The sequence below is a fragment of the Heteronotia binoei genome, chromosome 1 (assembly GCF_032191835.1).
Source record: "Heteronotia binoei isolate CCM8104 ecotype False Entrance Well chromosome 1, APGP_CSIRO_Hbin_v1, whole genome shotgun sequence".
In the NCBI taxonomy this organism is placed as follows: domain Eukaryota; kingdom Metazoa; phylum Chordata; class Lepidosauria; order Squamata; family Gekkonidae; genus Heteronotia; species Heteronotia binoei.
Window position 1 is genome coordinate 46,955,999 of NC_083223.1, and position 21,674 is coordinate 46,977,672.

Here is a 21,674-nt window from a genome sequence, read left to right on the forward strand (position 1 = left end):
AATGATGCATGTCTCCAAGTGAAAAATCAGCCTACAACAAAAGCAAGTTTTATAGGCATGCTGTCAGTAACAGGAGTGGCTGTTGCTGAGTACTTTATTGTGCCTAGCAAACAGTAAAACTGTACACTGTCCAGTGAATATACACAAAGCAGTTTTATACTGTATCAGACCACTGGCCTCATGAAGGTTGGTATTATTTATTTAAAATACTTACTAGCTGCCTTTCTGCCTTGCAGAATTCAAGGCAGCTTACAATATAAATAAAACATTATTAAAATGAATAAAAGACCCACAATAAAACTATTATATAAGACCAATAAAAAGTCAACAATTTAAAAGCTGCAATTAGGACTGCTGATAAAAAACCCAACCAATCAAATATAGTTCTAAATAAAACTGCCTTCAACTGCCTCTGAAGATCAAAAATGAGGTCAGGTGGACCTCTTTGGGAAAGTTGCTCCATAATTAAGGGGCTGCCAGAGAAGGCCCTCTCTTGTTACCCATCAAATGAACATCAATTGGTTGGACAGTCAGGGGGGCATTTCCCCATGATCTTAATTCCTGGGCAGGAACATATGGGAGAATATGATCCTTCAGATACCCTGGTCCCTAACCACGCAGGGCTTTAAAGGTCAAAAACAACACCTTGAACTGGGCTTGGGAGTGGATTGGTACCTGTCTATTCTGACTTAGCTCTCCTTGGTCTTAAACAGAGGTTTTTCACATCACCCCAATGTTTGATCCTTGTGGTAACTGGAGATAGTAGGGACTGAACCAGAGACCTTCTACATGTGAAGTAAAAGCTCTACCACTGCTCAACTGAATTTCTACAGCAAGAGTTAGGAGCCTGAGAATCCTCCACTACCATCACCCACTGGAGTGTTACACAGATTTCACAAGCTTTTAAACTATTTATTTTAGTTACACTTCTATGCCAAATTTGTATTTTATGGCATTGGAGAGGTTGCATCAAAGGCTAGATATTTCAGCTTCTTAAGTAACAGCTTTTGGTAAGCAGGTAACGGATTCTTACAGCTCTTGAGAAGCTTTATGGTGTCTAAAGCTTACTGACAGAACATATGTTATAAATATACAAGGTCCCTGGTTCAGTCCCCACCACAGAAACAGTGCTGAAGGAGACTTTGTGCCCAAGGCCTCAAGACAACCACTACCAAAGTATACAGTAGTGTTGCCAAAATCCAGGTGCAGGATAGAGTTCTTCCAGAATTACAAATGGTGTTCAAACTACAGAGAAAATGGCTTCACATCCCTGCTGAGTTCCCTCCTCTCACCAAACTCCACCCTTCCTTCCTAAGCGCTGCCTCCAAACCCTGAGTTGGAAGAACTGGTCTAGATTAACCAATGATCCAAGGTAATTTCATATATTCATATGATATGGAAAATGTGAGGGGCTTTAGCCATGAAAGGTATTACTACCATATTACCAGGCCTCAGATTCAGTGGGAGCTCACAGGAGTGCAGCTCCTGAACCTTTCTGAGAGTTCCACCTCCTCCTTCTGAGAGTTCCACCTCCTTGTCCATTGAATAGTATTGCAGCTACATAACAATCCCTGGATGAGCTCCACCACCTATTTTTCTACAAAATGACCCCTGACTATTACACTAACTACCTCATTCTATTTACACTTCCAATTAGTTTCTAGGTATGTGACAGTCACTGCCTAGATTCTAATATAATTCCCTGTTTTGATTTCAAGGCACTAATTCAAAAATTGTTATGGCAGTCATCCAGTTCTGAACTTTAAACCATATTCTATCTGATCTGGATACACACATCCTCCATGCACAGAATAAATGAGGTTTGAAGTTTCCCAAAACCATCTGCTTCAAAGGTTCTCAATCGAAACATTAAAAAGGTTAGTAAAAATCCTAGAATCAGAGGACATGTAATACCATATTAGATCTCATTTAATCAAATCTTGTAACCTTTGAAAGGCAACACATGGTCTTATTATTTTCCCTTTCTTCCTGTGTTTGGATTACAGTACATTTGTTAGCTGACAATTGTTGAGCACAACATGTTGCGGTTGATCATAACATACTGAGAAGCAGAGGGAGAGAAGATAAGGGGGAAAATGAGGACACAGACAGTATAGAACTGTGTCCATTACTTAGTTCATTTCCTCTTAGTGCTAAACTGTATCCAGTAAGGATAACATAATTATGCCTATACACATTAACTGCTCAGGAAGTTTTATCACTTTCAACTCTCTATACTTCCCAACTGAACAGGAAGCTAACCGCTACAGTTATTACATTTTGTGTTCAGAAGAACTAACAGCTTTCTGGTGAGGCTGGAGGAGGAATATGAAAGGGAGCAGGAAATTAATCTGCTGTTGTAAAATTCTGTAAGTAGAATCTCCATCCAATTTTTTGTGTGTGCAAAATTACATTGAATGGTACAAATGAATATTTTGTAATATGAATAGGAAAGCAATCAAAACGAAGCAAGTTTACAACTCTGAACATCTGGAAAGCAGAAATTAAAAATCACAGGATTGAAAGAGAAATGCTGAACAAAAGCATGCTACTCACCTGTCACAGAACAGTATGTATGTACTTATGGACAGATCTTACTATGCTTCACAATGCTACAGTTTTGCAACACTGTTGTACTCTACATCTTAACATTTTCCTTTTTGGTTTTTTAAGGAGAATTTCTATTGATTACTACAACTGCAAAATAAATCATATCTGCCAGGGTTCCTAAATGTGGCACCCATGGGCACCACAGCACTCACAAGCACTTTTCCCAGGCCTGCCTTCATGAGCATCAGGAAAACAGGAAGTGCCCTTGTGAAGGCAGTACCAGTTCTGGCTGCCTTGATACAAGTAAAATGATTTGATCATCTGCTTCATGTGCGTGTTGTTATCCCCCCTTAGGCTTCTGTGTGGGTTTTCTTTCCATCCTCTTGTGTGTATGTTTGTGCTTGGTTCTACCTCCTGTGGCAGCCATTTTATAGTGGTGTTCACCACTCTGCCTCAAAACTCCAAAAGTGCCTGCAGGCTCAAAAAAATTGGAGACCCAATACAGAAGTTAAATTACTCAATGCTTCAACAAGGTAGTATTACACATCACCAGGCCCTTCAGATGTATATTATTTTCCCTAAGGAACCTTCTATTTGTGAAGCAATAAAGAGAAAGTACAGAATGTGAGAATTGCTATGGTCTTCTGTTCAGTAACATGAAGCACTCAAAGGCCCTATTCTGATCTATTGCTTAATGTAAAGATTTCATCTTTCATTTAGTGTCTGATTTTGCAATTCAGGGCACTTATAGAAAAGATCATAGCTGACATTTCTTATGGTTATTAACACAGCACTTGTAGCAATAGGGGCTGGAGGAATGGGGGCTGTCAGGCCGGTTAATAGACTGATAGCTTGCAGTGGACAGGGGCAAAAGGCAGTCAGGGTTGCTAAACCCACAACATCCTTGACAGCTGTGGCTACATCTTCAGAAACTGAGCCCTCTCCTTTCTGACTGGAATGGAACTGAATTCAGTGAAGGAAGCAAGAGCTGCAGTTACCCATTTAAGAGTAGACTGCCAAAGGTTTTGGCTTTCCAGAGTTGACCTTTCAGAAGCAAACTCTGCCAACATTCACAATGGCAAATTGTACCACTTTTCCAGCCAGGCCTGAAGATAAAGGAGCCAGAAACTCATCACACAGTTTAGACCAGTTCATTTATCTGAGCAGCCACCTTTAGTATCTGACCACACTGCATAAATAGCCAATAGCGCTTGGACCTTGGGAAGTTCACCATATAAAACCTTCTGTGATTAGGTGACTGAGGTTCCATTCATTCATTGCACAGCATCCCCAGCAACATGCCATGTAAGCTCTTACATCACCAGTTCCACCTCATACCTCACCAGCTTTGCCCTTCACTAGTTCTGTCTCAGCCAACATATCGATTCCTCTCAAGATTCCTCATAATTTATCTCAGGTTTCAATGTCTCATCTTGCTAAAAGCATGGCATTCACTTTTAAACTAGTTCTTATCAAAGCATCATCCACCTTGTAGAACATCCAGATGAGAGAGAGAGAAGAGAGAAAGGATAGAGAAAGGCACAACACTTAAAGGTGCGACTTGACTCCTGCTTTGTTCAACTGCTTCAGACCAACATGGCTGCCCCCTTGGATCTAAATAAACAGACAGATAGACTTGTAGGATTCATCAAGGATCTTCACTATGCATAACCTATTACTAACAGGAAATTCGATGAGCTACTTAAACATCTATTAAGCCCAAACTATTTTCAAACAATTATTTAGGATCAATCATAGTAAATGACTTTTGGCAATCAACTACAGCAGACTGTGATGAATCACAGTTCCACAGTTCTAAAAGTCTGAATAAAAACCATGAGTAATAATGTGAAAGTAGTGAAAGAAGCTGACAATTCTAATTAACACTACTACTCAATGAATAACTGGAAAAGTGTTTTAGGATGTCTTCCTGAAAACATAAATTAATTGGACTGAATCCAGTACTCAGGACATACAAGAATCAGAGAACTTCCTCTCCCCTTTCCAATCCCAGGAAAGTTAATTCCCAGGGTTGTAGTATCTCATTCTGCCCCAAGCTGAAATAATTAGCCCCAGTTCAAGAAATTAGTATTTTCCTCCTCAAAGTCTGGTTTAGATTAGCAATTTAGTATCATCCTTCCTCAGAATCTGATGTTAATATACACATTTGTTTCAAAGTAGAAGGGAGTGGTCTCCAGCTCTTCCTTTTTGCAAAATGTTTCTACATTCAGTTTTTCAGTGTAATATTTGCAGTTAAAAGCTACAGCATAGATATTCTTTGTGAACTCAGGCTTTATGAACTCCTCATGAACTTAGATTGTGACATCCCCAAGAAGTTGCCTAAACAGATGTGGGGTGCGTCAAGTAGTCCCATCTACATCTCATGTGGAATATTTACGCAGTTCACTTCCCGTCACAGGCCTGGCTCAGACACAATGGTATACCAAGGCAAAATCATGCAGTAGCTAACCATGAAGGAGCTTCCAACTATCATGCAATCCCTGTTTCTCTTTCTTACTCATGCAAAGCAAGCTAATTACTTCTGCAGCAAATAAGTTTGTCATTACCTACGAACTAGAAAACTATGGTTCCAACTGAAAACCAGGATTCCAAACAGCTAATGTGCACTGGTTAGCAAGGAAAGCACAAGGAATCTTATATCCCGCCTAGCTGTGCACCATCTCTGTCAAGGGAGAATGCATTCTGACTAGCTGCCAGATTCACCACCATAACCCCACACTGTTTCCAAGCGACTTATGTCCCCCCCAGGAACAGCATTTTGGAGAGTTCTAAGAACATGGAAAGAGATGTGGGTAATTCCATTAGTGGTCTAATTACAGTACTCTGGATCCTGGCTTTTAACTGCAAAATGTCAGTATTATACACCCCTGTATTTATACATACTCAAGCCAAGCATAGAAAGTTTTAAGATTGGAGATGGGTTGCTCATCTGGCTGCAATTAGATCAATATGCAGTGAAAACATATGCAGGGGTGGCCAACAGTAGCTCTCCAGATGTTTTTTGCCTACAACTCCCATCAGCCTCAGCCATTGGCCATGCTGGCTGAGGCTGATGGGAGTTGTAGGCAAAAAAAAATCTGGAGAGCTACCGTTGGCTACCCCTGAATATTGAATTTAGCCTTGGTCAATATGATGCACTTTGTCAGGCAGGATGGTGGGTTCGTTCTTACAACATAAGTAGGCATTTTGAAGCTCCAAAGCAAAGAAAGCATGCAAAACAACAACAACAAAACCCTTAAAGTGGTAACCCCCTCTTCTTCAAAAGACACCAATACAAAATGCAGGCTACAGACAGACATTTACAAAAGTTAGTTCTAGAGTACACTGTTAATTACTGGAAAGTGGCTTAATGTGCACAGAGCAAAAGATGGACAGCTCAGTAAAATTAAGATGGATTGCAGTTATTAGAATACCTGGAAGCTACCAGGATTCTTTCCCACGTGTTGATGGGACTTCAGCCTTAACTACAGGAGCGCTCTTTAATAGATTTTTATAAAACAGAGATGGGGGAAGTATTATGCCATTGTAAGTCACAGGCATCTGGAAGCAAAGTGAGATGTTCTGTGAATCATGGAAACACAAGCTTCCTTTAGACCCACACATATTCCCATTTCTAACTTGAGAAGACCTTTTCTCCCTCTATTACTCCCTAACAATTTTAAATAGTGTTTGCTTACAATGGTTTAAAAACAAACAAACATATAAGTGATTATGCAAGCTATGACAGACATCACTTAAAACATCAGCAAAATACATTGCCTCATCCTAACCAGTCCAATGATTTAAAAAAAAACATCAAATGTATGTAATCTGACCAAACTTCAACAGTCTGCATGAGACCATGACATGAATATTTTCCACACAGCATAAATTTAGCACTGAAAACATTAATCAGAGGTGCAGAAAGCTCCTGTAGTCAAATGACTGATGTGGTTTAGCAATACAAATGCAGAACCTCCACAATCTGAGTGACACAAACAGTATAGATCACAATGCATTAACACACATACTAACAAGCTGCCCATGGATTTATTATTCTCTCAGCATACAGATGTTTTCTTTGGATAAGTGGTTCGGTTTTAATAACTTTTCTCTATGGAACAACTCGAAATGCTCTTTTTCTAACAACAAAAATTAAACTCTCAGGCAATCTTCATGCTTGCAACCAGCAGTTTCCTATATGTGGGGTAATTAGTATTGCCAGGCCTGGACTTGCAATTTTGGGTGAGTTTACAACCAACACTGGAAGTGACATCACTTATGTGCACTCTAGGACTCCCCAATCACTATGGTCGAAAAACAGAGATTGGGGGATGTTCCTATAGCACTGCCCAAATACAATGTCACTTCTGAGGTTGGACTCCATTCCCTCCCCCCTTTTCTATCACCTGCTATAAGGAACAGGTATTTGGGAAGCCTAAGCAATCTACCACATGAATGCTTATGTGAGCAATGTGACCACACTGACAGGGCCTGTTTGTGCTTGTCCCATACAACCAGCACTTTATTAGGAAGGGTGTTGACTGGGTGTAACACACCCACATGCCCACCCCACTCTTCTTCTCAATGGTGCCCAAAACACCTTGCAACATCATTCTCCCTTCTACCTGTTTTATCCTCTCAGCAATACCTCCATGACACAGGATAGGCTGAGAGTGTGTGACTGGCCACAGGTCATCCAGCAAACTTCCATGGCTGAATGGGGATTCAAAACTGGGATTCTCAGATCCTAACTCAATACCCTAACCATTATATACATATACTGATTCTCCATGTTATCCCCAACAGGCTGGGCTTAATTAACGACAGTTTAAAATCATGTTCCTCAATGGTACTTCAAATAGTTACTAAATAATTATTTGTGTTAATTGGTTAATCTTTAGAACAAGTACATTACAACTAAAAAGTGTAGATGAAGTCTTCTCCCTGCTACTCTGTTTCCCTACTGTTCCTTTTCCTATATTGCACAACTCCCCTGCCTTGCCACAACTCCACTCCAGAAAAAAAAAGAGTAAACAGCATTCCAAAACGTTTGTTCATTACAGCCTAAGCATCTTTTGTCTCTTTAGAAACAATTAAAAGTCCAGAACTTTCCACTTTCCTGGGGGCATATTTGAACCATCAGATGCAAAATGTCTCATTTTCAGCCTAACCTACCTCACAGGGATGTTGTGAGGAAACAATGACTACATAAGCTGCTTTGGGTCCCCACGAGGGAGAAGGTAGGCTAAAAATGAGGGCATGATAAATGAAGTAAATAAACTTCAAACTTTTCTGATAAAAAGTAGTATTGGAGCATGCAAGTGTCAGCTTCTGTAGAAGGTTCCAATCCACTCACACACAATTTAATCCACCCTATATAGCAGAGCTGTGGCCATCTTGAAGCAAAGTTCTTTCTTTTTCTTCTTTTTTGGACATTTGGTCAAAATGTTCTACAATTCTAAGCGAAACCAGTTTATGTGCTCTGAAGTGACTTTCCATAGTCCTCCCCTCCCTTCCTCCTCCATCTTGCTAGTTCCATCTTCCTTTGCCTGCATGAACTACAGAATAGGTATGTTACACTGGCAATTTACAAAGATATGTGTATAACATTGGAATGCTGAATTGAAATTTTATGGGGGACAGGGAATCTTTTATGGGGGACATATAGCCTGAATACACGTGAGCAGACTTGACCAAAAAGATCACAGAAGATGTCTAAACACGCATAAATACAACAAACCTTGCCTCTCAAGAAAGTATGCAAGAAGGGAGTCTAGAGAACCAAAACAGAATAGCCTTGAAGAACAATAAGAAGAATACAAAGTGATAACAATTATATGGACAGGTATAGATTAGAACAGAGGTGTCAAACTCATTTGTTATGGGGGCCAGATCTGATATAAATGTGATCTTGTCAGGCTGGGCCATGAGTATAAAACATGTAATGCCAGGTAGCAGAGATATAAACTTTATAAAGGACACAGACATACACAATTAAAGATTTAAAAAACCTCTTAAAACATGCATTCTTTATATCTCTCCTGTGCAATCCAGGAAGCTGGCAAAGGAAGCTCTGGCTCTTTCTTTCCTTTCCCAGGGGACCAGGATGGGGGGAGCCTCAGTCAATAGATGGAAGAGAGGCTTGGTTCAGTAGCTGTGTCGGGCGACTGAGAGAACCTGGCAAAGCAAACTATTCCTCCCCCCCTCCCCAAGGGAAGAGCCTCAGCCAATAGAGAAAACAGAGGCTTTGCTCTGAAGCTCCTGTGCTACTGAACAAGCCTGGCAAGGCAAGTTGTGATGCAGAAGGAAACAAGAGAGAGAGAAAGAAAGAAAGAAATAGACAACAGCCAGTTGCTCGGGAGCCTGATAAGAGCCCTCCGGGGGCCTGATTCAGCCCCTGGGCCACATGTTTGACACCCTTGGATTGGAAAGATGTCTAACCCATTATCAATAGATACAATTTGTTTTGGCCCAGGTAGAGAAGCATCAGAGAACTGAAAGGACGTCCAACTTCAAAGACGAAGATACAATTCAAGGATGGAAGCACTGACTGAGAGGGCCAAAAGATATTAACAAGTATGAGAAACTTGGAATCATTCTTTTTTAAAAGACTTTGTTAGGATAAATAGTAGTGAGGATGAACTAACACTTTAAATACATTTTTAAAAGCTATCTTAGTACAGATAACCTAGAATGGTGTTTGAAGTTATAGGATAACAAGCATGGGCCTGCAATAGTCATGGGAGGAAATCCTCCTCCCTCTTTCTTCTCAGGCCTAATACAGTTCAGGGGCTGCACTGCTGGTAGTGGTAGGCCCAGACCAACTCCTGGGTTTCTGCCATGTCTGCCAGACTCAACAGGGCTCCAGGGCTGTGCAGCTGCTGATGCAAGTCTCAGTGAGGTTCCCAGGCTGTGTGGCCAATGCAAGGGCCAGAAGGGCTCCCAGACTGTGCAGATGCATCCCCTGGGCTGCTTTCTTCACTGGCACCAGGCACGGTTCTTGGCCTCTCCTCCAGCTATCTCTGGGCCCAGTACAGCCCAAGGCTGCCGCCATGCCCCAGCCTGGCCTCGTCCTCATCGTCGTCCTCCCCCTCCCTGTACTCAGCACTGAAGCAGTGCTGCAGGGCAGCCCCGAGAGGAGGCACCCGGGGGCGGGAGGCCAAGCCAGGCACACCCCTCTGCTGCAGACACTGCTGGACATCCCCAGTCGGCCCATGCATTGCCGCAGGAGGCAGCCACGCTTTACCCCTGCTCTCCATCTGCGTCCACCCAGGCCCTTTCCCGCACCTCCCCCACCCTGGATTCACCCCTGCTCCAGGGCTCCTTTCCAGTGGTCGCTTCTGGGCTGTGTGATCCTCCTCCTGACCTCTCCGGGCACCCCTGCTGCACTTCCCAAGCCAGCCAGGCCTAAGCCTGGAGGAGGAAGGGGAGAGAGAGAGAGAGAGCAAGGGGGGGGGGGAGAGAGTGATGGAGTCAGGTGGGCTGGCAGCTGGAGGGAAGAAGCAGACAAGCCCTGCAACTCCCTCACCAAATTTTTCTCTCCTGGGCTCCTCCACCCAAAATTTTCTGGCTGCAGGCCTGACCAGGGTCCTTCACCATGGAGAAGGGAAGCAGTAAAGAGTGTTTCTGGAGACTGCACAGCGAACACTCTTTTACTTTGTGGGCAGGATTTATCCCCCTGCCCTGTGTATGTTTTCAGAGATTTCAAATTTTTCTGCAAACTTAGGGGGTTACCAAAGTTTGCAGGAAAGTCTGTTCAGTGCAACGGTAACTCTGATCCACAAATTTAAATATCTGCAGATAGGAGGCACACTTAGGAAATAGATATATAGATGAGTTAGCCAAGTATGAGTGACTCTGTCAAGGGAGACAGTTATAGCCATTTTTAGGAGATGATTCTAAAATCCTATAAATATGGCAAGATGTATTGATCCAGAGCTTCTTCTCAGAAGCGAAATATCTCCTTACATTTGGGTAAGAAACTCTTATGGACTCATGTAACTACTCTCCATTAGTTATTTATGCAACAATTGATTAATGGATGGTTATTGGTTTGTTCATTTAGTCTAATGTTGATGCAATACTTTAATAAAATAAGCTAAAAATGGAGAGACTCTTTAATAGTATTGACTTGCATTTTATACCCAGAAAAAAAACCCTATAGAACAACTCTAGCTAGAAGCGAAATGATCTGGTGTATGAAAGCTAGCTAGATGCTTGGAGTTTCTTAACTGCACACCTTTACCTGAATCAGGCCTGGCCAGAGACATCTAGAACAAATAGTTTCATTTGTTTAAGAAGGTTTACCTCCATAAAACTGTCTTCATTTCATTTGTTTAAGAAGAATGTTTACCTCCATAAAACTTTTAGAAATCAAACCCTAAGGCCTGATTTTTTTCAAAGGCAGATGATCTCAAACTTTCTCCTCCCCGCCCCCAGCAGCCCCTAAGCCTTTCAAAAAGACAACTGTCCCAGGACTCCATTTTTATGTGGCTCCCCTGAAAGAACCAGGTGGGAGCCATGACAGCTAGGCAAGTGGGAGATCTTGATAGCCTGGGTGTTGAAAAGGCTCACAGAGTAATTCTATAACTGGCCAGATGATTGGTCCTCCAGAGTTGGCTCTGATATCATGACAGCTGTTTAAACTCACACTAGAACAGCAAATTCTCTTTCCCTCCATTTGGTTACTTTGCAAGGAATCTTCAAATCAGGCAAGAATAATTAAAAAGTGTCACATTTGTACACAACTGCCAGTGGACATTTAGATAGTTAACAGTAACGTCATACATCTTAACAAGTGCATTTTCTCATGTATAGTTTATTCTATCATACAATCCATTCTCTGCCACATCATTGCCTAAGAAAAACAAACTTCTCTTCAAAATGGACAACAAAATCCACAAAAATAAGGCTAGTCAAAAAAGTGATACTGTAATTAGCCTGACAATCTTTGTTTTAAAAAAATCTTAGGTTGATACACAGTGACAGTGTTTCATCAAGCTCTCATTAAATGCAGAGGCATTTGCAGTGGCTGTTTCCTCCCAATGTTTTCTTTAATGCAGCTGCAGTCCCCTACACCACCTCTGGAGAGCTCTCTCAGACTTGGGGGGGGGGGGGGGGAATCAAAAGTTGCTTTACCACTATAGCAACACAACACTTGCCATTCGTTTTTAAAAGACCAGAAAAGCCCCATGGTGGCACAGGGGAACCGTGAGCAGTGGGGAGGGGCTTGAGTAAAAGGAAATGGTACTTATGCAAAAAAAAAAAAAAAAACCCAAAACCCTCACCTGCCCGTTCACATGGTATAGGAACACATTAAAGCTGCAATTTCTTTCAAGGATCATATCAAACCAGCTGCAGAAAAAATGAGACTAAAGCGGGGGAAATCTTTGTAGTGGACATATAGGGGGATGTGTTGTATGGATGGTGCAAAATCAACACACATACTCAAGTCTGGATGCCACAGCAAAGCTTCCATGTAGAAGGAACCCTACAGGAAGTATGTTCAAACAATGTGGCTGAATGCTTCATGCCTTCCCTTAAAAAGGCATGTCCATTCCAAAACAAAATACTTTTAGAGGACACCATGGCTAATGGATGCTGTGAGAAATTTACAGAATTATTCCCTATACAGCATGTGGTGGTAGAGGAAACCATCAAGTTGCTCCCAACTTGTGCTGACCCTATGGGGCAGGGGTGTCGAACTCATTTGTTATGAGGGCTGCATTTGACATAAATGAGACCTTGGTGGGCCAGGCCATGTGCGTCATAAAATGTAATGCCAGATAGACATATAAACTTTATAAAGGGCACAAACACAATTAAAGATATTTTAAGTCAAAACTTGCTTAAAATATTAGCATACCTAAAATATTAGCATACTTGCAATATTTTGTTTTACAGTCTCTGATAAATGTCACCTTTTGTTATGAATTATTGCATCAAAAACTGCAGACAATGTCTGTGCTGTACCAATCTTGAATATGCTGTTCAGGTGTGCACATCTGTAAGTTGCAAACCTGCTTTTGATTTATGGGCATTTGTTACAGAGATCTCATGGTCAATGCTTTGAGCCAAAGACTCAGAGAAAAACATGAAGCAGCTGGGTATTGTGAGCTTTTGTACACAAGTTGTTTCAGGTGCAGGTCAAGAACATGTGAAGGCACCATAGCAATGGCTGAGTGCTATGTCCTTGTCTACAAAACTATAGTCTTCCCCAGAAAAATAACTACAACGCCTATGTGGCAGTGCAAGAACAGACAGATAGCCATATATATACTGTGGTCAGTATCAGCCTACTATCTGGGAAGTCTAAGTTCAAGATCCCCAAAGGAAAATATGACAGAAAATCAAGGGAAATTTGCTGAGTAAACCTGGGCTGGGCACACATTCTTGGCCTAATCCTGGTTTGTTGTTATTGCTCTTCTAAATAGTTCACAAGCTTTCCTATTGAGAAAGTCTGGAGGGCATGAATACAGTAAAAAGGAGGAGGGGAACTCAGTTGCACCCATAACAAACCCAACAAAACACTCTCTCTCACTCACTCTCTCTCTGTAGCAAGGGAAAAAGCTAATACCTTCAATAAAATATTGCTAGTCTTAAAAGTGCTTTCCTTGTCAAAAGAAGCTCTGGCTAAAAATTATTTATTTTTTTAAAAAGGAAGCTCTGGCTCTTTCCTTCCCCAGAGGACAAGGAGATGGAGGAGCTTCAGCCTCTAGAAGGAAGAGAGGCTTGGCTCAGTAGCTCTGCAGTGTGATTGAATGAGCCTGCCAAACTTAAACACCACAGCAGAGCTACAGAGCCAAGCTCCTTCACTGGCTGAGGCTCCTCTTCCCATTGGGAAAAGGGAGGGGGAAGAGGGAAAGTGAGGAGAGGCTGCTTTGCTGACTGGCTTATCTCAGGGGAGAAACACAAAATGGCAACTGAAGAAAGCAGGCAAGGGAGTTGTTGGCAGGCCTGACTGAAGCCCTCTGGGGGGCAGATCAGGCCCATGGCTGTATGTTTGACACCCCTGCTATAGGGTGTTCAGGGAAAGAGACTAACACAGGTATGTCAAACTCATTTGTTATGAGGGATGGATCTGACATAAATGGGACCTTGTCAGGCCAGGCCATATCAAGCCCCTACATTTTCTCTGTAACTGTGGCTCAAGGCCTCTGTTGTTTTTGGTTATTTACTACCTACCTGGCCTAGCCATCTGGCAGGCCAATGTTTATAACTCAAGATAGTGCCTGCTGCATTTCCTGTTGAATACATCATGCCAACCTCTCTAGTTCCCTGGGCCCTTATCTATTCACAGGTCCTTGCTAGAATGCTTTGTAGTGGAAAGTTACAGTGTTTACATTAACCTGCCGACCTTTAGGTTTGAATGTTGCCACCATTTGGTAATGGCTTATGTGATCTTATATAGTATCTGTGTAGTCTGTGTATTCCTCAGTCTTTTCACTGACAAGTGTCAGTGAAGCATCTCCTGCTATTCTAATAAATACATCTATTTGAAATAACAAAGGATCTCATTATTGTAATCTCGGGGCTTGACAGTCATGTGTGTCATAAAATGTAATGCCAGGTAGTGGAGATATAAACTTTATAAAGGACAAAGACAAACACAATTAATGTTTAAATTAAATTTTAAAACATTAGCACTCTTGCAATATTTTATTTATTTAACAGTCTCTGATACCTGACACCCCTTGCTGTGAATTATTACATCAAAATCCGGAGACAATGTCTGTGCTGTAGCAATCTTGAGTATGCTGTTCAGGTGCTATTCAGATGTGTGTGTAAGTTGTGAACCTACTTTTGATTTATTGACATTCATTACAGAAATCTCATGGTTAATGCTTTGAGCCTAAGGGGAAAACATGAAATGGCTGGGCATTGTGAGCTTTTGTACATATGTTGCTTCATGTGCTGGTCAGCCAATGGAGAAAATAGAGGTTTTGCTCTGTAGCACTTGTGCGATTGAGCAAGCCTGGCAAAGCAAGCTGTGATGCAGAAGGAAGCAAGAGAGAAGGAAGCAGATGACAGTGAGGCACTCACGGACCTGATAAGAGCCCTCCGGCGACATAATCCACATGTCTGACACTCCTGGATTAACAGATGTGGTTTGCTATTGCCTTCTTTTGCACAGCAACCTTGCATTGCCTTGGGCTGATACCTGCTTAGCTCCCAAGATCTGATAACAAGATCATGCCAGCCTGGGTTATTCAGGGCCAGGCTTTACAGAATAAATGGACACAACTATGCCCATTCTTGTCTAGACAAGTGAAGTGCTGCATCCATTAGGAGTCAAAGATTGCATTTCATGGTAGATGGTTCAGATGCTCATAGACAAAACCACAGTTATTATAAATAAATCTATAGTAGATCTACCCACCTAGGTACTCTGGAGGAAATGCTGTATTTCTCAGATGAAAAGACTACTTTCTTTCCAAATTTTAACTCTGAGGTGCTAATGAACTCTGCAATTATTATTTTTTTAAAAAAACAGGTTCCATGGCCTGTCAGGTGTGTCACACCCCAGCCCCCATTATTTCAAATCAAAGCAACAGCTCCCCCAAACCAGAATTTTAAATATTTGTTTTTCTTTCTCTCTGCTCATGCAGACTGAACAACATTGCATCCTATTCGGTTTCTCTTTTTTTGCAAGTTCTTTAATTTTTGTTCCACTGTGTGAAGAGAAACAAAATGGGTATCACTAGACTAGGGCAAACTGTTTATCAGCAATAAAATGGCAAAGTTCTGGTCTTGTACGTTTGTTACACTTCACAACGGCAACGTCTTGACTTTCAAATGTAATGCGCATGCATATTATAGACGTGGGTTCTACAGACAGAAGCCTGTCTTTGTAACTGAAGCATTTATAGCTCAGACATCAGAGAGTGGCCAACGTTACCTTACTAATATGGTCAACCTTAGCAGGAGATTCTTGCCAACAGAAATTAACTCCACTGTGACCTAAGCTGCCTTTTTTCTTGTTGCGTCATGTGTCCCAAATTCATATACAGTATTCTAACATGGAGGAAGATTGACATGATGTAGTCTATCAAGCATCAGAAACCTGAATTTTAAAAAATACCCCATCTTTTTTCAGCTCCTCAAACTACAAAACTAATTGCAGTTATTGCCAAATCATAACTAAATCAATATATGAAGAAACAGAGCCAAACTTGACAACATGAACAATTTTAAGGAACTCAGCACATTCTATGTAGTAATTATATTCAGTATTCAGTTGAAGCCCCTAGAACCTATTGAGTTCAGAGAGACCAAGTACATACATCTGGATTTATTTATAAAAGTCTACATTCAAAAGGAACTACTACAAAACACAAAAGTAAAATTAACTCCTGAAATGAATCTTTTCAAAATAAGTTGGGTTATAACAGTCAATGTTTCCTATGTTGAAAGCACAAGAAATGCATCAATTTATCCCACAGGTCATCCAAACTGTCCCACCCCCCATTACCTTGATAAAAACAACTAATATTTCAAGATGGCAGTGCTAAAGCCCCTTTGTAAAATGTTTGGTATCTTCAGTATCATTAAGCTCAGAGTTGTTCTGCAGTTTGCAAAACAAAAAGAGTAAAGGAAGAATAATCAGTAATACATGAAGTTCTTATTTCTGTTTGACTCTGAAAAGCATTATAGATGCAAATTTGTTTGTTACAGCTGTCAACACCATACTCATAGTCAGTTGGAGCCAAAGGTACCCTTGCGTCTTTCCCCAGCATGGTGAATCCACAATTTTCATGCATTCCCCACTCAAATTGCTGCCTTTCTGTGCTGCATGCACCCCAAAACACCAAAATACACTTTCTCCCTCAATGAGGCCTCAGTAATTCACATCAATGCCCACAGATATCTAAAATAAGTTCAACCCAACTGACTATGCAATCAGAGACCCCTTAAGGACACAGTTTTGATCACATCACCATGACACACTACTGAACATGTGACATCAACCTTCTGGGAAAGAGCTATAACCTATGCCAGTTAGACGAGATTGGGACTGGACTGGATCGTGTACTCAGGACAAGAGGAAGTGACAGTCAGGGCAGCATCAATGGAAGGGCAGATAAAGGGAAGCTAGACTGAGGTTCAACGAATTTTTCTTAAATTACGGTCATTAATAAGTACATTTGCAGGCTTTTTTATGCATCCAAGGACAGTTCCAGCTATGCAAGAAAAGGCACAGCAGTGTGAGATTGCTGTACAATCCACTAGGGGAAATAAACCTCAGAGACCAATAGGCAGGGCATGTCAAAGTCACAGAAGATTAACTGTTGTCACAGCTTTTCTTTCTAGAGACAGCAGGAAGCAGTGAAGGGATTTTGGCAAGAATAGAGACGAAGCAAGCTTTAACACAACAGTTTACTAAAGATCTCTCCCCTCCCCCCAGTTCACACTCTACCTTAAGGCTACCTTTGCAAGATGGTTCCTTAACTCAAACAAGGCTATGGTCCACCATTCTCCTTTTGTCATGCCCAGTCATGGCAAAAAGCACTTTCCCCAACCTACATTGTTTTGCAGGTAAGATTTCTTGGGCAGGGCAGACATTAAAAGAGTTCATGTACTTGAGAGCAAGCCCCATGGTCCTCTGAAGGACTTATTTTGGAGTAAAGTGAGCAAGCATTGCACAGGATCTCTCCAAAAACTCAAGAGTTGCATTTAATTGGAAGTAAGCTTCATAGAAACGCATGCTTACAGCTAGTAAGTTTTCAGGCTAGAAGCGTCAACTCTCACAAAATCCTAAAAGACACCAAGAAATTGCTCAAAAACACACATGGAACAGAATGTCACATTTCAAACACTGACTCTCCAAATGTCAGGATTACCTTTAGAAACTAAAAACACACCCTCACAGTAAAGCTACTGAGCCAACGCAGACCTTCTCCCCCCAAAACAATTTGCCAGCAAGTGCACTATTCAAATCCCCATCACAAATCCTAAACATGAGCGATGTTTTTCCCCCTTTGCTATATATCCAAACAGTCAGATTTTGATTTTATAGTGAAAGAAATGTGAGTTCTGACAGATACAGAAAAAGATGCATGTATCTTGCATGAGCGTCAGGAACAGCTAGTGACTATTAGCTTGGCAGCATCCTCTGTAACTTGTTGACAGCTTAGTATTTTGTGCATTCGTCCAGTCAAATATTTCACACAAGCCCGCTGAGTAGTGGCCGGCATATCCCAGACCCAGATGTACAGAAGGGAAAAACCTGACACGCTTGTTCTACCCGACCGCCGAAGGAGCGTCGCCTCCATATGCAGGAATAACTATTTGTTTCGGGAGGCGAAATTGCTTCCCCTTTAACCATTTTAGTCGGAATTTGAGAGGCGTTCGCGGCTAAGCAGACAGACTTCCGGCAACAGCCAAGGAAGTTACAACTTAAAAACAATGACGGCTGGGCGAAGTAGTAGCGAAACGAGCACTACCTCGTTGCCAATGAATGGGACTCGGGCGAGGCGCGTGGGAAAAAGCGACCGACTCCGCCGCGGCTGGAAGAAGCGAGAAGCTTCCCCCCCCCCCCCGCCCAACTCCAAGGAATGACTCACGTAGCCTTTCAAGGGACCATCGGTTGGGCCCTTTCGAAGGCAGCGGGGAAAGAAAAGGGGGTTCAGAACCCCCCCCCCCCCAAAAAAAAACCCACCCCCGCAACCAATGTTCCCTTTAAGCTGCCAGAGTCTTGTGAGCAGAAATTCTACTTTGTGAGCTCCTGGCATAAAAGTTGTGAACCACTGCATAAATTAGTGTGCTCTGGGGTCATCCTTCCTGAGCTAAGACAAAAATGTGTGAGCTGGAGGTTAAAAATCGGCGAGCTGGAGGGAGCACCGCCCACAACCCGGGTCCGCACTTGAGCAACATAAAATGTCGCCGGGAGGAGGGGAGCAGGCACTGTCAACTTGTCGCTACACCCCAAGGAGAAAGGGAGTCCAGTTAGACAACTCCCTTAGCAAGCGATTGTGTGTGTGTGTGGGGGGGGGGGGGGTTGTTAGGAAAACCAGCCCAGCGAAGGTGGGGTCCTCCCAACACCCCCACCCATGTCCCCAGCTCAGCGCCAAGCCCCCTTACCAGGCTCCCCGCTTTTCCTCCTCCCCGGAGTTGCTGCTTCCGCAGGGCACGGCGCGGGACTGAGGGCGAAGGTCTGTGGCCGCCGGCGGGGGCAGCAGCTCAGCGTTTCCTTGCTGCTGCTGCTGTTGTTGTTTCCTACTTCCCCTCGTAGCGGCACGCTGGCGAGGCAGAGCGGGAAGGGCGACGAGGCAGCCGCCCCAGAGGAAGCGAGCGAGGACAAGAGCCAGAAGTTTGCAGCCGGCCACTGGGCAGGAGCCGCCTACCAAGGGCTGCACCCACAGGCTCACTGGCCCATTGCGCGGGCACCGCCGAACCCCCCAGGACGCCGCGCCTTGCCCGGTGCTCGACTTTAAGGCAGGAGCCGCGTTCGAGCCGCGGGAAGCGCCGCTTAGATTAGAGCGCGGACCAACCCCGGCCCCGGGGGGGACGCCCGGAGATGAGCGGCTCCGCTGCAGCCTAGTCGCTCGCTTCCCTGCCGGCTGCCACTCACCTGCCCGCTGTGGTGGCCTCTCGGGGAAAGCGGAGGAGCCCTGCGCGCGAGGGGGGCGTCCTTCAAGCCGCCGGGTTGGGTTCCAAGGGACTTGGCGCCTCCCGCTGCAGCAGAGTATTTGGTATCGCCTTCCACACCCCACCCATATATACGCGCACCGCCTAGCTTAGGGCGAGCGGGAAGTTAGTAGGAAGTCGAATGAGGAGGTTTTGAGTCGCTGGGAAATATTAATTTCTACTGGTGCCTGTGGGGGAAGGAATGAGGTTCCAACGTTCTGGAATGGGCGCCCTGCCTGGTTGCTTGACCTGAGGTGGTAGGGGGGATTGCTTCTGAGCAAGCAGCCTGTAACTCTTGGGAGTGGCTGTCCGTCTAGGCTAAGCAAGGGTGCAAGATGAGTCTTTGGAGCAGGGATGGAATTCTAGCTGGAGCTCCTTTGCATATTAGGTCACACACCCCTGATGTAGCCAATCCTCCAAGAGCTTACAAAAAAGAGCCTTGTAAGCTCTTGGAGGATTGGCTACATCAGGGGTGTGTGACCTAATATGCAAAGGAGCTCCTGCTAGAATTCCACCCCTGCTTTGGGGTACTGTTAATAAAACTCCTGTTTCATTGCACTGGACCAATTTACGCGGCTACCGTCTAGAATTACTTTGTACATGTTAATTACTATGTACATGTTAATTTCAGTTATTAAAATCTATCCTCCAAAATATGCCCAGCAGAAATAGGTGGAACATATTTCTATTAGGCAACAGGACATAATTTGGCAAGAACATGCAGATTTCTGCCCCTTTCCCTGTTGCTGTCAACAGTGCTGCTTTTTCAAAAAACACAGTGGTAAGTATTTGTCTGCCAGGAACATGACATCCAGTTAATTGATAAATTAAATCTAACTGCTTCCAGAAGGTTTGGATCTGAGGGCAAGACTGAAATATATGTGACCTTTTTAAAAAGCTCTGTACAGCAGTTGTCCTCAATCTCTGTAGAGCCAGGATCATCCTACAACTCCCAGCCTGGAATATTACACCCACTTTTGATTTTTACGGTATGTAAACTTTCTTGGTGTCTTTGTTTCCCCTCTTCTATTAAACGTCTGCAGCAATTAAAGGAGGAGAATACTGTGAATACTGTGACAACTTGAGGCAAATGATGCTTACAATATCTGCTGGTGTAGGTAAATGTTTTAATAGTCTGGGTGAAGCTATGGACTTGATTGGTCTTGGATTTGGAGTTGGGGAGACCTGCTTGCAGTTCCCTCCCAAACACACATTTTCAGTTAAATCTCGCTCACAGTGAAGATCAAATGTTATAATCCCACATAATGTAATCAAAGATGATAAATGTGGGTGGGTGTTTGTTTTTAGGCTGTTACATTGCTTTTAGATTGCATATTGTTTTATTATGTGTATCTGATTTTATTGACTGTTGTCACCCGCTCAGAGCCCATTTGGGAAAGGGCGGGCTATAAATGGAAAATAATAAATAAATAAATAACCCCACATAATTAGGGGGTTGGACTAGATGACCCTGGAGATCCCTTCCAACTCTATTGTTCTATGAATGTGCACAAAGTTCCTTAGAGGAAAGGCAGGACACAAAAGAAAACTAGCTGTAGTGATCCATTTTGAATGTCACAGATAACACCCAGATCTGCAAAGTCTTCTAATTTTATTTATTTACCCACAACAATCCTGTGCGTTAGGCCACTACAATTGACACTGTTAAGTAGTTTTTATGTAAGAGATTTTGCCCAAGACTGTTCTGTGGAATCCTTTAAAAAATGAACATTGTACCTTCTCACAGCTTCCAGGACATATCAGTGATTGACTCTTTCTTTTGTTCCTATGCAGTCCAACCCCGTAAAGGGCATGACTAACGACATGCTCTGTGCACACAACATATGCTAGCCAGTGTGCACAGAAGGAACATGGGAGTGAGCACCTTAACCCTGTTGCTTACTTCCAATTGAGCATAGCGGCTTTGCCCCCGCCTCCGTATATTCTCCTTTTATGGGCACAGTGCCTACACACATACAATCTGTACTCACGCACCAGGCTGTATCTCTGATCAAAAATGTTTGAAAACAGCATTTTTGTCTTGGGGGACTTCAGCATTCAAGCCAAGGCTGACTTGTCAGGAGCAGTTTAGGATTTCATGGCCTGCCTCTATGACAACCATGAGCCTGTCCTCTGCATTGTGCAGATCACATGCTTTATCTGGTATTTTGTTCTGAGCAGGAGGTATGTGATCTGAAAGTGGAGGAATTAATGGCGGTTCCTTTGTCATAGACATATCAGTACCTGCTTGGGTTTAGATTTACAGGGATACCAAGACTCTGCAGGGGTGGGGAATCTAATAAAAATGATCCACCTCCAAAGCAAGATGGATCCAAATGGCTTTCTGTTGGCTTTAGGGAGCTTTGCTGTTTATATGGTTGGTGCTCTTGTCAATTTCCTGGTTGATCTCTGGAATAAAGAAATTACCCAGGCAGTCAACATGATCACTCCCAGGTGCCCTATCTCAGGTGTTGGAGCCCTGGTAACTCCTTGGA

The 21,674-nt window shown here is 43.0% G+C and overlaps 1 protein-coding gene across 1 annotated transcript in view; it reads right to left on the minus strand.

The window, feature by feature from the left end:
• Nucleotides 1–18,998, minus strand: part of HPCAL1 (hippocalcin like 1) — a 123,001-nt gene extending 104,003 nt beyond the window's left edge. The window contains exon 1 of the mRNA XM_060233972.1: nucleotides 18,634–18,998. The gene's annotated coding sequence lies outside the window, so the exon portion shown is untranslated. The remainder of the gene's footprint in view (nucleotides 1–18,633) is intronic.
• Between the last annotated feature and the right edge of the window lie 2,676 nt (nucleotides 18,999–21,674).